This window comes from Sorex fumeus, unplaced genomic scaffold (genome assembly GCF_029834395.1).
Source record: "Sorex fumeus unplaced genomic scaffold, SorFum_2.1 ptg000043l, whole genome shotgun sequence".
NCBI lineage: Eukaryota > Metazoa > Chordata > Mammalia > Eulipotyphla > Soricidae > Sorex > Sorex fumeus.
Window position 1 is genome coordinate 42,592,448 of NW_026606100.1, and position 14,994 is coordinate 42,607,441.

Here is a 14,994-nt window from a genome sequence, read left to right on the forward strand (position 1 = left end):
GCCTTTGAGTGTGGTAAGCACATTTTTTTGTAGCCAGTTTCACTGAGTATACTTTCCACTAGTAAACGATCCACAACACCAAGCATTATTTAATGGAAATTGAAACAAACCTCTGTTTTCAGGCAGCTTTTGCCAGAGGAAAAGTTCCCTTCAGAATATCAGGGAGATACTTGAGATAAACATTCAGAATTACCTCCTGGCTAATAAGCAAGCAAGCCAGAGGGGAGGAAAGAGAGTGCAGGGGAGGGCAGGGGAGGGGAGCGGAGAGGATCTCAGTTAAGACACCCCCCTGCTCCCACTCCAGCAAATGAAAGGAAAATGGAAGAGGCTCATAATTTGGGCTGCTTTTTGTTAGTATTTGATTTCATTGAAGGGCAATTCTGGATTTAAAAGCATTCTTACTTGTTGTGAAAATAAGTAGACATTCAGAATGCGCTGGGCTTTTATTTCTGTCTTCCTCATTAGGACCTATTTGAACCCCACCCCACCTCTTTTTCAAGCCTTTCGTGCAAACCCCCTTAAAGAAGAATTTGAAGAAGGGGAGACAGACAGCCATTTGAAACTTGGGCAAGGGTTTCTCCATACATGTATTTAGAAAGAAAGCAAGGCTCCCTTTCACTTTAACAAGCATTTGGGAGACCTCGTCTCAGGCCACCAGTAATGAGACAGAGGCAAGGTTTTGATTTACTCTAGGAGTTTAAATAGATTTAAAATCCAGCGAAAATGTTTTGTTCTAACATCCCTTTCTCCCTTCAATTCACTGACTCTTCAGAGACTTTCCCAGGGTGACTGGTGCGTCCCAGCGTGTAGAGGCAAAGGAGGAAGGAGGTTTGGTAGCGACTGTCTTTGTGCTGGTCCCTCCACTTGAACAACCCGAGGCCCCCTGGAAACTCGTGGAGTGCACTTGGAAAGTATGGGCTATTATCAACCAGAAATCAGAATCATTCCACTTACTCCTTTAGGTTCAAATCAGAAGCATCATTCCACTTACTCCTTTAGGTTCTTAAGCAGAAGAAATGTTCTGATCATTGAAGCCATTTCAGGACCCAAATTAGAAAGTAATAAAAAAAAAATCACACTCTCCCTGGTGGGTAGTACATTTAATTGGTTCCCCAGCGGGAATCCAGCCCCAAGTCAGAAACGCTTACTCTCTAGATCTCAAAAGGAAGGGCCGCATGCAAACACTACCAAATAAGCAAGAAATCAAACCAAGGAAATGGGCAAACCAAGACAAATGCAGAAATAAATACCTCGGAGCTAGGAAGAATAAAGAGAAAGGGGGTGGGGTGGGGTGAGGGAACCCAAAACACCCACAGCATTCAACCCGAGTTTCTTGAAACATAAAATAACTGCACACATGGCATCAGACCCATCAGACCCGACAACTTGAATCCCTGTTTAGGTCTGGATTTATTCTTCGGATTAAATCCTGGCTGTAGGATGTTTTTCAGGGAGAAAATGGACTGTGCGCAGACTCCCGACTGTTTGGGATTTGTTTTAAGAGACAGCCAGAGCCTAGGCCGAAAGGGCCTTCCCGGCAGTAGGCTTCCGGGCCAAGAGAACAAGCAGGGTTGGGTAGCCCAGACTTGATGCCTTTCCAGAAGGCTCGCCAGGCTCACAGAGCCTGATGCTCTACTGCCACCTTCTGTCCCAGCCTTCACACCGAGAGACAGTTCATAGAGCCGCTGAAAGAACTTGGTGACTGTCTTCTCTGCCCGTGAGAGTTGAGGCCAGGGGAAGTGGAAGTGGCCCACACTCAGGTCTGAGTGATCTTTCTCATCACCACAGGGATGCTAGAATAGTGTGTGTGTGGGGGGGGGGGGAGTGTGGTGTCTCTATAAGACTTTCTTCTAGAGCCAACAGAAGCCTTGGCTTCTCCCTACACCCCTTCTGTCTTTCCACCCCTCCCTCTTGCCCTCTAAAGCCCCCCACCCCACCCCAAAGTTTCCACAGGAGGAAGGGTCTGGAAAATAAAGTTGAAGGCGAAGACCGGGCTTTTTGTCTGAGACCGTCAGCACACACTTGTCGAAATCATTGCCAAAGACAAATGGGATGAATGGAGGGAAGGAAAAATGAGATTGAATCGTGGCGGGGGGCAGGGTAGGGCGGGGGGAAGCCTGACAGCAAGATGCATGGCCTGGTGGAGAGGTATCCCCAGGGACAAGCTATTGGTAGAGATATTTAAAACCTGAGCAGACAAACATGAGCCTCTTCACCACAGGGAATGATTCTCCAGCAGCTCCTGGGGCCTGACCCTCTTGAGCACAGAGGTCCTCCCCAACTCTCATTTTTTATGATTTCTCAATTGACTTCCCCTTCTATAAAAAAGTGTTCTGTGGCTGCTGTGGAATTTAACTGCTTGGGCCTTCCATCTGAGACCTTCCATCTGAGTCAGAAAGTTTTCTGCGGATTATTGTTTTTGTACCATGTTAAGAAGTCCCATGCAGGGCAACCTAGATCTCTGACTTAATTTTATTTCTTTTTAACAAATTTGCGTCAAGTAGCTCTCTAACTGAGTGTTCAGGCAAGGTATGGAGGAGTATTCTGGAGATAACTGGCTATGTCAGACTCATCCCCAGAGATGCTAAATGGCCTTGGCCAGTGGTCACCCTTTTTGTGTCTCCAGTTGGGTTGGTTCCTCCCAAGTCTCAGACTGATGAACATGATGCCACTTTGGTGAAGCACTTTGAGCTGGGCAGAAATGGCTCCACTTCTCCTCATAGTCCTTGGCTTCCTTGTGAGGATTTTGTGTCTCTCAATCCAGCTCTGGGGAAACAAGAGGGAGGAGAGGGGAAGCGGACGCAGTTCTGACCTTTCATCGCAGGCTCTTCCTCTTGAGGGTGACTTGGTTCATTTGTTCAGTGGATAATTACGAGGCCCTCACTACCTGTTAGGCCCTGAGCAAAGGGCTAGTGCGCCAACATGGAAGTGAACCAAGACGGAGGAGAAAGCCGAGTTCATGAGCAAAATACTCACTGTGGCTTCGAACTGCTCAGGGGAGGCTTAAAACCCCACAGTGTGCAATGCTGCATCTGATCTGCTCCCTTGATCTCGGCTTAGCCCTTCCGTTCAGCTCTGATATGCCAACAGGCTGGATCTGCTCTAGTTCTTTGGTGAGCTCGTTCCTTCTCACTTCAGTGCCTGCTGGGTGCTCAGCGCCCCCATCAAATGCTCTTCCTCCTACCCCTTTCATCTAGTGCTTCTCAGCAATCGGGTCCCTGCTGAAAGGTCAGCAGAGGAGAGAGAACTTCCCAGGGCTCATGGCCTGGGTCAAGGCTCTGGACATCTGCTTCCTCGGTCCTTGTCTCAGCTCTGTCAGTGAGTGAATGAATTTTGCACAGAGGTATTATTGTCAACATCCTCCCGCCAACTCCCAACTCGAACAAGTTCCATGTGAGCAGGCACCTTTCCTGTCCGATTGGCCTTTGCCTCTCACAATCTCCCAGAAGCCTTGTGCATGCTGTGTCTATTGGATGGATAGAATCCATGAAAAGCTGATTTCACATGGCACAAGTGCTGTTGCATCACAGAAGAGATATTGGATTCCATCTGGAAATGCATCCTGCAGGAAGCACTGGTGAAGCTGGGTCTTAAGAAAAATTGAGTTTTCTGGGGCTCCACCGCATATGTAAGACCTGGGCTCTACAACACTTCAGCCATGCCTCTAGCCTCAGACTACTCCTCGTTCTCCAGTTTTTTTTGGGGGGGTCGGGGGGTCGTCTCACCCAGCAATGCACAGGGGTTACTCCTGGCTTTGCACTCAGGACTTACTCCTGGCGGTGCTCAGGGGACCATATGGGATGCTGGGAATCAAACTCGGGTCAGCTGCGTGCAAAACAAATGCCCTACCCACTATGCTATCACTCCAGCCCTTGTCCTCCAGTTTTAAAAGTATTTTGTGTACTATTTTTTTCCACTCCAAAAGGCATATCTGTATTGTCCCAGGGAAGAACCTGGTTCCTTGTTTCACGCAGTTGGGATGTGATACAAGTCCGGAGGTGCCTGGATGGAGGCCATTGATTATTTGCTATGAGTTGAAGATATTTAGAAGAGATTTTTGTACATTTGCAGGATAACAGATCTGGCCCCAATTCCCATCCCAGGGAAGCAGAGATTTGGGTTTGAAGACACATTTCCATAAATGTGGGAACTACTAGATTCTTTTACAAAGAGGATTGGAAAATAGAATGTACCAGGAAATCTGAACAGACTGGAAGATAGGAATCACTGGAAAGCATTTGTCCTCAATAATTCCCAAGTTCAGGGAGTTGACATGTTGAGTATCTAGCCTGGGTCTGAGGGCTTCACATCTACCATGTTATTCAATGTCACGACAACCTTGCAAAATAGGTCCTGCTATTATCTTCTCCCTTCGCTGATGAGAAAATGAGAGTCAGATCATTTAAGTAGCTTGCCTTAAGGTCATCAAAACAAAGGTCAGAGATGGGGGCTATTTTACCCTGGCTCAGTCTTGAATGTGGGACTTGGAACCAGAAGTCTTAGCTTTGGAAACTAGAAATGTATGAATGACTGAATGTCTGTTTCAACCTTAATAAACGGTTATACCATAAGCACACTAAATTACATTATAGGTAGAAGTACTTTTTCCATTCCAGCACATTCTAGAAATTTTATGACTGCCTATTAGCTAATTTCACAGGGGTACTTTTCAAGATGGTCAAAATGACCGCATCCCCTTGAGAAAGAAATTCTGAATGTGAGGAATCACCCATATCAAAGTTGGGGGTGGCTGGGGAATTAATATCAGATATTCCTCTATTCTGTCTATTCAGCTCTGGCCTTATCTTCCATCTCCAGCTGCATCATCATGATTCATTCAGATTTGTGTCCAAGCCATCCCTATCTTTAAAAAGAATGATCTTGTTGTCTTTTCCAAGTATTGTGTGACTACTGTGAAGGGCTGAATAACACAGAAAACTGGAAATAGAAACTTTCTAAATGCTTACCTCCATTTTCTAAGAACTTCATTTCTTGGTTCTTGGCAATGTGGTATATAGGTGCTATATTACCCTGGTCAGAGTTTAAAAGCAGTATACAGACAATGCCATCTTAAGTGTGTCTTGTTGAGGAAAGTCTGGTGGTGAAATGTTAGTGGGCTGTGTAAGTAAAAAAAAGATAAACTATTGAACCAAATGAGATGGGTGTTCCCAACCCTAGCAGACAGGAATCGGATTTGCTCCTTCCGGTTGTTGATATTTCTTCAATACCTCACAGGGGAGAAGGGGTTTATAACCTGCCCTGCAACTTGTTGATTTTTTTCTCCTTAAAACCCCAAACACATGAAGAGAGTAAAAATATGCTTTCTCTCCTGCTCCATGGCCTCTTTTCTCCAGAAAACATGTGTGAAATCTCACACATATTTTGTGTGTACACTGAGACCCACAGCTTGACGCAGAATGACAAGGCTGTTCTCCATGTGTCTGTCAGAGACCAGATGGGAAACCACAAGAGCAGCCCCCTGCCCTTTGCAGAGTGTTGTCACCTCATTTGGATGTGCATCAAGTGAGAGGACCCAGGGGGTCAATTTCATTTTGAGTTGGACTTAGCAAACTGGAGGGGACTTTACCCACCTAATTCGCAGCCAGAGTTGGCCTTAGCCTGCTCACCTAAATGCCACTGGCTTTCTCCCTTCGCCCTGGGTCCCCAGTTTAGCTTTCCCTGATGCATAGACGAACTCCAGGATATTGTGGGGAAAGAGGAGAGGCCAGCAGCCATTGTTTGTCATGGGCTCCTGACCTCCTTTCCTGGTTCCAGTGGGGTGATGATGCGAGTAGATTGCAGAGTTCGTCAGAGATGGGGCTGTTTCAACATCAGCATAGATTTGTTGTTTCTGCAGAGAAAGACGCTATCATCATAATGAGTAGAACGTGTCTCAGGACTTGATGGTTTACCAGTTGCTTCCATGTTTGAGCTTTCCTGATTTTCTCTCAACTACTGTGAGAAAAGCCAGAAGGATGCCATCCGTCTCACAGAGGAGGACATATGGGCAGGGTGAGTGGTTTGCCCAGGTTGTGGAGCCTTCCAACTTCCCCTCCTCACCCTCAAACCTGTCCCTCAAGAATATGACATTCCTGGAGCAGGAGAGGACCTTGGAGTTATGCCCAGAAACTGCAGGATCCCTTGATGCCCTCTGCCCCTCTCTCCCTCAGGGCCCATTTTTAGTTCCCTTCTCGGGTCTGTGAAGGAAATGGGGGGAGGGGGAGGGCAGGCAGTGCCCCATGGGGTGTAGCTATGGGGGTCTCCTCCTCTCCACACAGCAGCTGTCACTGCCTGAGCAGAGTTCACAATGATGGACAGTTGACATGTTGCCTTGTGGGGGAGCAGGCAGGTGGGCATTCTTTTTTCGTGCTGTCCCAGGTGATATTTTTCACATTTGTTTTTGAAAAACTGAACAATCAGGTCCCATTAGTGTCTTGCTATTCCAGAAGGGGTAGTGGTGGGTAGCATCAGATGAAGAGATCGTGCATTGCTCCAGGTTAGAAAGGAACATGGCTTTTGACCAGCAGGAATTTGAAGAGGTGACACACAGGTGTGGTGCTGACCCTTGGTCCCCATTCTCAGAGTCAATGAAAGCCCCCAGTGTTCACTGTGACCCCAATTGCTCACTCACTTCCACTCAGGGCTGTGAGGAGACCACACTTAAGAAAGAAAATCTTGGGGCTGGAGCGATAGCACTGTAGGTAGGGTGTTAGCCTTGCACGCGGCCAACCCGGGTTCAATTCCCAGCATCCCATATGGTCCCCTGAGCACTGCCAGGAATAATTCCTGAGTGCAGAGCCAGGAGTAGCCCCGTGCATCGCCGGGTGTGACACCCCCCTCCAAAAAGAAAAAGAAAAAAAGAAAAAGAAAGAAAATCTTCCCTTATAGGAAGGCCATTGGGTTATAATTTCAATAAAATTCCATCCACCATGATTTGCCTTATTTCAATAGTCTTTAGTCGCAAATTCTGGAAACTGGCTTTTTTTTTGCCTCTTTCACAGTGACTACTGTATGCTTACTGCACAAGTGGCCACATAAGAACCAGAAGATCAGAGGTGGCAGCAGCCATAAGTCCCTAGCATGTCAACTAATTGATTGGTGAATAAGATTGGAGGGTAAGTATATGTCACACAAGATTTGGGATATAATTAGCCTGCAAAAGTTACCCTTTGTCTGAAGTGCACATTTAATTAGATATCTTTGGGTTTTATTTGTTAATTCTGACAACCTTACTGCAATCCAAAGTGAATGTGTGTGTGTGTGTGTGTGTGTGTGTGTGTGTGTGTGTGTGAATAACTGCTCTCCATCACCCTGCCACAAATATGTGATGTGGGACTGGTGTTCAAGTATATCACAGGCACAGTTAATATAATGACAACAACAAAACATTGGATAAACAGGACTTCTGGGAAACTTCCTTATTATTAATATATAATTAACCCATAAATGTAAGAGAAATGATTGCTGTATGTAGAGGTGACTTTTGAGTGTTTGCCAGTGATTCTCCATCCTGACTATACATTGGCCTCACCAAGCCCCCTACCCCGACCCCACCCAAAATCCATGTCTGAGTTCCATCACAGAGATTCTGGATAGTAGAATCTGACACAACACACTAGTGGGTCAAAGATTTCTAGTCTGTGCTTGTATGGGAAAATCTGTAGATCTTCAGAAGGTATCTCTGCCACTCAAATTCTACCAATAGGTTCATGGAGGTACAGAATGGCTGGCAGGAGGAAGGGTGAAGAGAGTTGAGCTAAGCAGAGAAGAGCAAGGCAAATAATGCTTGTGAATGGCTTGGACCCAAGGGGTAGAATAAAAATGCCCAAGCCAGGTATAGAGGACAGGCCATTCAGATTAAAGTAGACTACTTGAGCAGGAGAAAACTTGAATCGGATTGCTTTGATTTCTCTGTCTAAAAATCATACCTAAAATTGTGGATAGCTGGGAAAATAGAAGTAAAAAAAAAACTAGTGGCAAAAGCTCTCTGCCTAGCAGTCCCTCATGAAATAAATTGAATTTTATATTTTTATTTTTTTTATTAAAAAATCAATTTATTGACAACAAAACCAAAGGGATCAAACAGAAAAGAAGCCATGCTCTAACCAAGTATGACTTAAGTTCTCTGACGTAACCAGGTTGACCTCGCACACAAATCTAGAAACGAAGAGACTTTATGTCTTTCTGTGAAGGCAAAACCATTTGGTCAGCACTTCAAAGGAGTATCTTTCCACCATCATCATATGGTATGTGCCACGAATCTCCAGTTGTTTGCACAACTGTGTCATAGCTGAGAATAGGCTGAATGACTACTTTCGACCCTGGAAGCTTAGCAGTAATTGCCAGCTGATGTTCTTGTTGTCACTTAAAGAACAGGCACTGGGCCTTGGCATCAGGTAGAGAGGCCTTATGGTCCGCATTAGATTATTTGTGACAAACTTGTAGTGGTTTCCTGAGTGCAGTGTGGTGTACAAGAAGGAATGGTCATCCCCAGAGATGTTATCTGCAAAGAAATAGCTACCTAGTTTCGTCACCCTTTCCATTTCATCCTTTCTCCATCAGGCACTTGACCTCAGCATATGCTTCTGACCCAAGATCAACAGCCTCAGATTCAGCTCCAAGACCACATCCAAGAGACTTTGAGATTCCCGAGTTTTGGGAAACATTTTGGCAACATTAAGCCTATCCGTGACAATATTGAAAGGAGGACAGGTTTTTATAAAGTTCTTAAATCTCTTGAGTTCCTTGCGCCAGGCTGATTTCACTGGGGTGCCTCAGACAGGAGCAGGCGTTATCTCTCCACCTGCCCCATATGAATCCCAGTGGCCACAAACCTCCAGAACCCAATGAAAAACCCAGGTACGCAGTGACTGAAAACTCTAGGCCTCAAGGGATCAGGGATGGGTCGGTCTAAATTGGATTTTAAATTCTCAGCATCACTTTTGGTCATTGCTGAGAATGCACAATATCACATCGTTGTGTCCTATAGCTTTTATTTCACACTATATTACAGACCTTCTCCTGTATCACTGGAAGTTCTTCGTCACCACTTAACACTGGCTGCAGTTATTGGGTTGAAGGGATGCAGCCTTTCTTTCAATCTTATTTCTAAAGTCAGATCTTTGGGTTGTGTCAAATTTTCCCCACTTCTAAAGGTTTGGCTTTTGAGTTTAGTTGGTGTTTATTTTTTGTTTTGGGACTAGCCCTGGAGAGCTCAGGATGGACTCCTGGTAGTGTTCCATACAGGGTGCCAGGGATTAAATCCAGGTCAGCTGCATGCAAGGGAAGTAATTTACCTGCTGCACAATCCTCATCTTTAGACTTTTAAAAAATTAAATCATCATGAAATACACAGTTACAAAGTTGTTTCTGATTGGGTTTCAGTTCCAACACCCATACCTTCACCATGTAAATTTTCCACCACCAATGTCCTCAGATTCTTTCCTTCCACCCCACCCCCAACTCCAATATGCTTACAACAGGCAATATTACAACAGGCAACATTCTTCTTTCTCTGCTTTGGGCATGATGGTTTGCAATATTGGTATTGAAAGGTTATCATGTATATCCCTTTACCTACTTTTGACACTTAATTCTTATCTGGAGTGATCATTTCCAACTATCACTGTCATAGTGGTCCCATCTCTATCCTAATTGACCTCTCCATCCCACTTGTGGCAAGTTCCAACTGTGGGTCAGTCTCTTGGCTATAATTTCTACTGTCCTTCGGTAATAGTCTCATAATATGCTTTTTATATCCCACAAATGACTGCAGTTATTCTGTCTATCCCTCTCCTTCTTACTTATTTCACTCAGCATGATACTCTCCGTGTCCATCCATCTATAAGTAAATTTCCTGACTTCATTTTTCCTGATGACTGCAAGTATTCCATTGTGTAGATGTACCATAGTTTTTGTGTGTGTGTTTATTTATTTATTTATTTTAAATTTTTATTAGTGAAACACCATGAGGTACAGTTGTAGACTTACAAATTTTTGTGCTTGGGTTTCAGTTATACAATGATCGAGTACCAATCCCTCCATCAGTGCCCATTCTCTACCACCACTGATCCCAGTATCCCTCACACCCCCCATTCCTTCCATCCCACCCTGCCTCTGTGGCAGGGCATTCCCTTTTGTTCTCTCTCTCCTTTTGAGTGCTGTGGTTTGCAAAAGAGGCATTGAGTGGCAATCATGTTTGGTCTATAGTCTACTTTCAGCATGATTCTCCCATCCTGGGAGGATCCTCCCAACACCCTTTATTTGGTGCTCCCTTCTCTATCTGAGCTTCTTTTTTTCTCTAGAGTGTGCGGCTGGCGTCCAAGCTATGGAGTAAACCTTCTGTGTTCCATAGTTTCTTAATCCTGCCATCTGTTCTCAAGCACTTGGGTCGTTCCAGATTCTGGCTACTGTGAATAGAGCTGCAACCAACTTTAGAGTTTTAAGAAGTAAGTTGGGCAGTCAAAATACAAGGCTCTTCCGAGTAGCCCCTAGAACAAAAGATTTGTAGTCCCCTCCAAGTGTGCATAGATCTGACTTATCTTATGCTCTCCTAAGAGCTGATGATGAGTCATTAATGTCTTAGTTCAAACCAGACATGAAGCTCACCCTCAAAGTCAAAATGCTACTCATATTGGTACTCATATCTCAAAACAATCAATTGGACTTTCTGTCCTCAACCCTAAATCATAATTCCTAACAAATAGAGGTGCCAAATTTTGCCATCATAGACTGTGCTTTGGCCAGTGAACTACTGTTGGGACTAAAGAATTTTTAAACACTCAAATTAAACTGGTGTTAGATATAATTTCAATTTCTTGAACTTCAGTTTCACTCCCCAAAATTATTTTACTTATTTTTCAGTATCTTTCCTAGAGTTGTGAGGATCAAGATAGAGGCGAGACCATTTCCCACTTATCAATGTGTTGATAATTTTTTTCTGCATACGAAGGAGTGACTGGAAGTCAGACTATCATTTTCAACCTCACTCAGATGAGTCTCTCCTTTGACCCCATGGTTTTAGCATTCAATTCTCTCTGGGACATGCTGTTTAAAAGGTGTAAGCCTTACACTCTCTCTAATATTGGGCACTATGGTCTGCCATGGAGGAGGGAGGGATGGTGAGAAGGGGGTATACTGGGGAGATTGGTGGTGGGGGAATGTGCACTGGTGGAGGGATGGGTTTTTGATCATTGTGTGATTGTAACCCAAACATGAAAGCTTATAACTTTCTCACGGTGATTAAATAAAATTAAAAACTAAAATAAAAAAGTAAAAAAATAAAAGGCGTAAGCCTTTGGAAATAGTCCAGTTGGGAAAGAGCAGTTAGTTGGAGAAGTCCAAGACTCACTTGTGTGCCAGCTGTGAACAAAATAGAATTTTGTTTAAGGCTCATCTGGCCCACATCCTAAACTTGGTTGTGGGAATTATGCCACTGTGTTAAATGTTGATCGGTGTTGAGAACATAAACCAGATATACATGTTGTAGGTTGGAAGAAAACTTAAATGGAAGAGATTGAGGACACATGAAGTATATTTAGTAGTGGTTTTTACCTGAGCTTCATAGTTGAATAACAAAATAAATGGTTGCAATGTGTCGGGGCTAGGGCTAGGGGGAAAGTTCCCCTGATATCCCTTCTCCCTTGGGGGTGTCCCTTCCTGAATCTGACCTCCATTGATAATACTTAATTCCACAGAAGCCTGGTCTGTGGGATCAATGGTTCTCACCACTAGTGTGCCTCTAAGTTACCCAGGGGACAGATTAAACCTCAGAGAGCTGGACCCCACTTCTAATTCAGGATATGGGGGGGCTGTTCTTATAATTTGGACCTCAAATAGAATTCCAGGTGATTTTGTGACTGTTGGCCACTAGACCCTACTTTGAAGATGGCTGTGTTTGATTTGGAAGGTTCATTACAAAGTATCCAGGCTGAGGATTGCATTACTTGCACACTTTTTCTTCTCCCTCCCTTGCCAATCAATCCTCCTCTCTCCTAGCTTCAACAATCCTGTGGCACAGTAGTTTAGAACCTTGTCCCCCAGGAGCGCTACATGGGTCACCCGCATAAGTATCACCCAGAAGTTTGAGAACAATTTAGCATCCCAATCTTCATCATACTAGAACATGAACTTATCAAGACCCATGGGTGATCTGTCTACGCAGTGAAGACTAGGGTGCATAGATCTGGCCTATCGGTGTGATTCTAGAGTTAAGCCTAGTGACTCAACACACTCCATCATTTTCATGTAGAGATGAGCAAACAAATGCTGGTGAAATCAAATGTTGCCCTACTTATATGTAGTAGATATCCCCAGGCTTGCTAAAGTGCAACTTACTTTAGAGGTCAGCTGATAACATCAAAATACAACTATGTGGCCTCTCGGAATGTCAGGGCATTTTTGAAAGATGCAGAAGAATGGAAAAGCCTGGTCTTGAAGAGAAGGTACACTCATGATTGAGTGACAGACTGAAGGGTCTGGACAGAGAATACTTTCATCAAACTGATGCTGCAGCACCCTGCCACTAGAAGGCGCTAGACAGGCACTAACTATCCCTGTTACCCCCTGCTCTGCCCCCCACATATACACACAATTTGTGGTTGCAGTTCTGAGCTACAGGGACGCAAGGCTTGGTTCTCCTCGTTGGTGCTCTAGAAGACCCTGTGTTCACTGGCCTCAAAATCCCAGCGGCAATGTTTCTTCTCCCAGGAGTATTCCACGAAGTCACCATGGCCGTCAGGTCCAGATGAAAAGAGTATAGCTTGGGGATATTGCAAGGAAAAAGCAAAAAAAAAAAAAAAATATTTGTATAATATTATGCACTCTGTCCGAACTGACAAGGGAAAGGTGGGCATAGATCTGGCTGATGCTGTGTGAAGAGTCAGTCCCAGGTTCACAGCCCTGGCCAGCAGAACCCCATGTGGACTGGAGGCCTAGAATGAGAAGGGGCAGCTGGTCAACAGATCAGGGCAGGAGTGGCCTCAAGGCAGTGTTCATGGGTCTGAATGGGAGTCCCCCAAGCAGACCTTAGATAGTCAGTTCACCACTGTCGTTGACTAAGCAGAAAGTTGCGTTCATCCATCCTTCCTTCCTTCCTTCCTTCCTTTCTTTCTTTCTTTCTTTCTTTCTTTCTTTCTTTCTTTCTTTCTTTTTTCTTTCTTTTTTCTTTCTTCCCTCCTTCCTGCCCTCCCTTCCCTCCTTCTCTCCCACTTTTCTTTCTTTCTTTCCTTCCTTCCTTCCTTCCTTCCTTCCTTCCTTCCTTCCTTCTTTCTTTCTTTCTTCTTTCTCTCTCGCTTGTTTGCTTGCTTTTTGTTCTTGCTTTCTTTCTCCCTTGTTTCCTTTCTTTTTTGGTTTTTGGGTCACACTCACAGTCCTCAAGATCACTTCTGCTGGGAAGTGATATCAAGGACCATAAAAGGTGCTGGGGATCAAATCTGGGTTGTTGCACATAAGGCAAGTGCCCTACCTGCAGTACTATAGCTCTGGCCCCCAGGCAGGCAGAGAGGTTCTTAATTGTAGTTCAGTGTTAGTGCTCAGAGTGCCTGACAGAAGCTTGGAACTCTCCACCATTCACAAGTGCAAATTTGGATCATACACATTTATACATTCAGTTTTAGGGGTCTCATCGTCCCCCCAAATCATCCTCAGATCTCTAGGAAAGCTAAAGGTACTGAACAACATACCCTTCTATCAGGGGTCCGCATAAGTGTTTGTTCAAGGTCACGCAGTGGCAGGACTCACATTAGGCCTCCTAACTCTGCCCGAGCTTCACAAGGAAGACCCCAGAGTCTGCCGGGGAGAGAAATTAAAGTTATCATTCAAATGTAGGACCTTCACCTACATCTGAGTTGGGCTCAGGCCTCAAAGTAGTATCATGCCTGCGAATTGTTGAAAGTCAAGTGAAGAGCAAAGGCCCATCCACGTGTTCTATCTCTGATTGTGGATTGAGACCCTACTATGTGAGAATGTTCCAAGCACAGGCCAGTGTGGCAAGGCAGCTAGACACCAGCCCTGCCCCTGGGCTGTCTCAGGTCCAGGCTGTCAGGACAGAAAAGGAACAAGCACTAATTATTACAAGTTGCTGTTTAATGAGCATCATAAAGGTTATCTGGAACTCTTTTGGAGAAACTGTGCTAAATAAATGATTAACGTTGATACTATAAATAGTGTTCCACCCCATATTGATGAATAATTAAAGGTGCTTCCATTATAGAAATACAAATCGGGGACCTCCGTGTCACTGTGCCTCTGAGGAGCATTTGTCCCACCTCTTGGCAGCAGTTCTAGAATGTCCCCATGGGCTCTCCCCTCCGTGTGTGTACACTGGGTCCTGACTCGCCTGTGGGAACATCGGCTGAGCTGTCTGGGGCCAAAGCCAGGGTCTCGGACAGGAGTGTCTGTAAATATTTACTGAATATGCTGCACTCCCTTCTTCACATCCAATGTCGAGATAATCAGAAATGTGAGCCCCGGCCAACCCCATTGGTGCGTTGCGATAAATATTTAGACAGTGTGTTTGGAAAGGCTGGAGGGAAGTGGCTGTGGTCCCTCTGTCCTAAAGAAGAAATCCTCAGCCTCACTAACTCTGCCCATTTGGAACCAAGTATAGGGAGGCTGCAATACCACCCGGGAAATGACTGGTGGCTTCCCCCTCCATGCCATTTTCGCCTTGGTACTCTGAAGTCTGGTCTTCACACTCCCAAAAAGGGGGAGCAGGTGGATGGAATGGCATCTTGCAGGCCCTTCCTGTCTATTGCCTTTCATTTGGAGGGGGATGTCACACTTGAGGTGTTCACAGAGTACTTCCAGCTCAGGTTTGCTCCCAGCAGTGCACAGGAGTCCATAGGGTACAGGGAATGGAATCAAAGCCTGCATCCAGCCCAGAGATCTCCCTCCAGACCCAGTGCTGCTTCCTTTTGTTGTTTTTCATTCTGAGCCAGTCGGAGGAACCCAGTTCCTCAGTCAGAGGCCAGTGTGCAGTTACTTGGGGTAACT

The 14,994-nt window shown here is 45.1% G+C and overlaps 1 pseudogene; it reads right to left on the reverse strand.

Annotated features, from left to right (window-relative positions):
- Nucleotides 1-8,041: 8,041 nt before the first annotated feature.
- LOC130029434 (mitochondrial ribonuclease P catalytic subunit-like) lies at nucleotides 8,042-14,731 on the reverse strand (annotated as a pseudogene).
- Nucleotides 14,732-14,994: the final 263 nt, after the last annotated feature.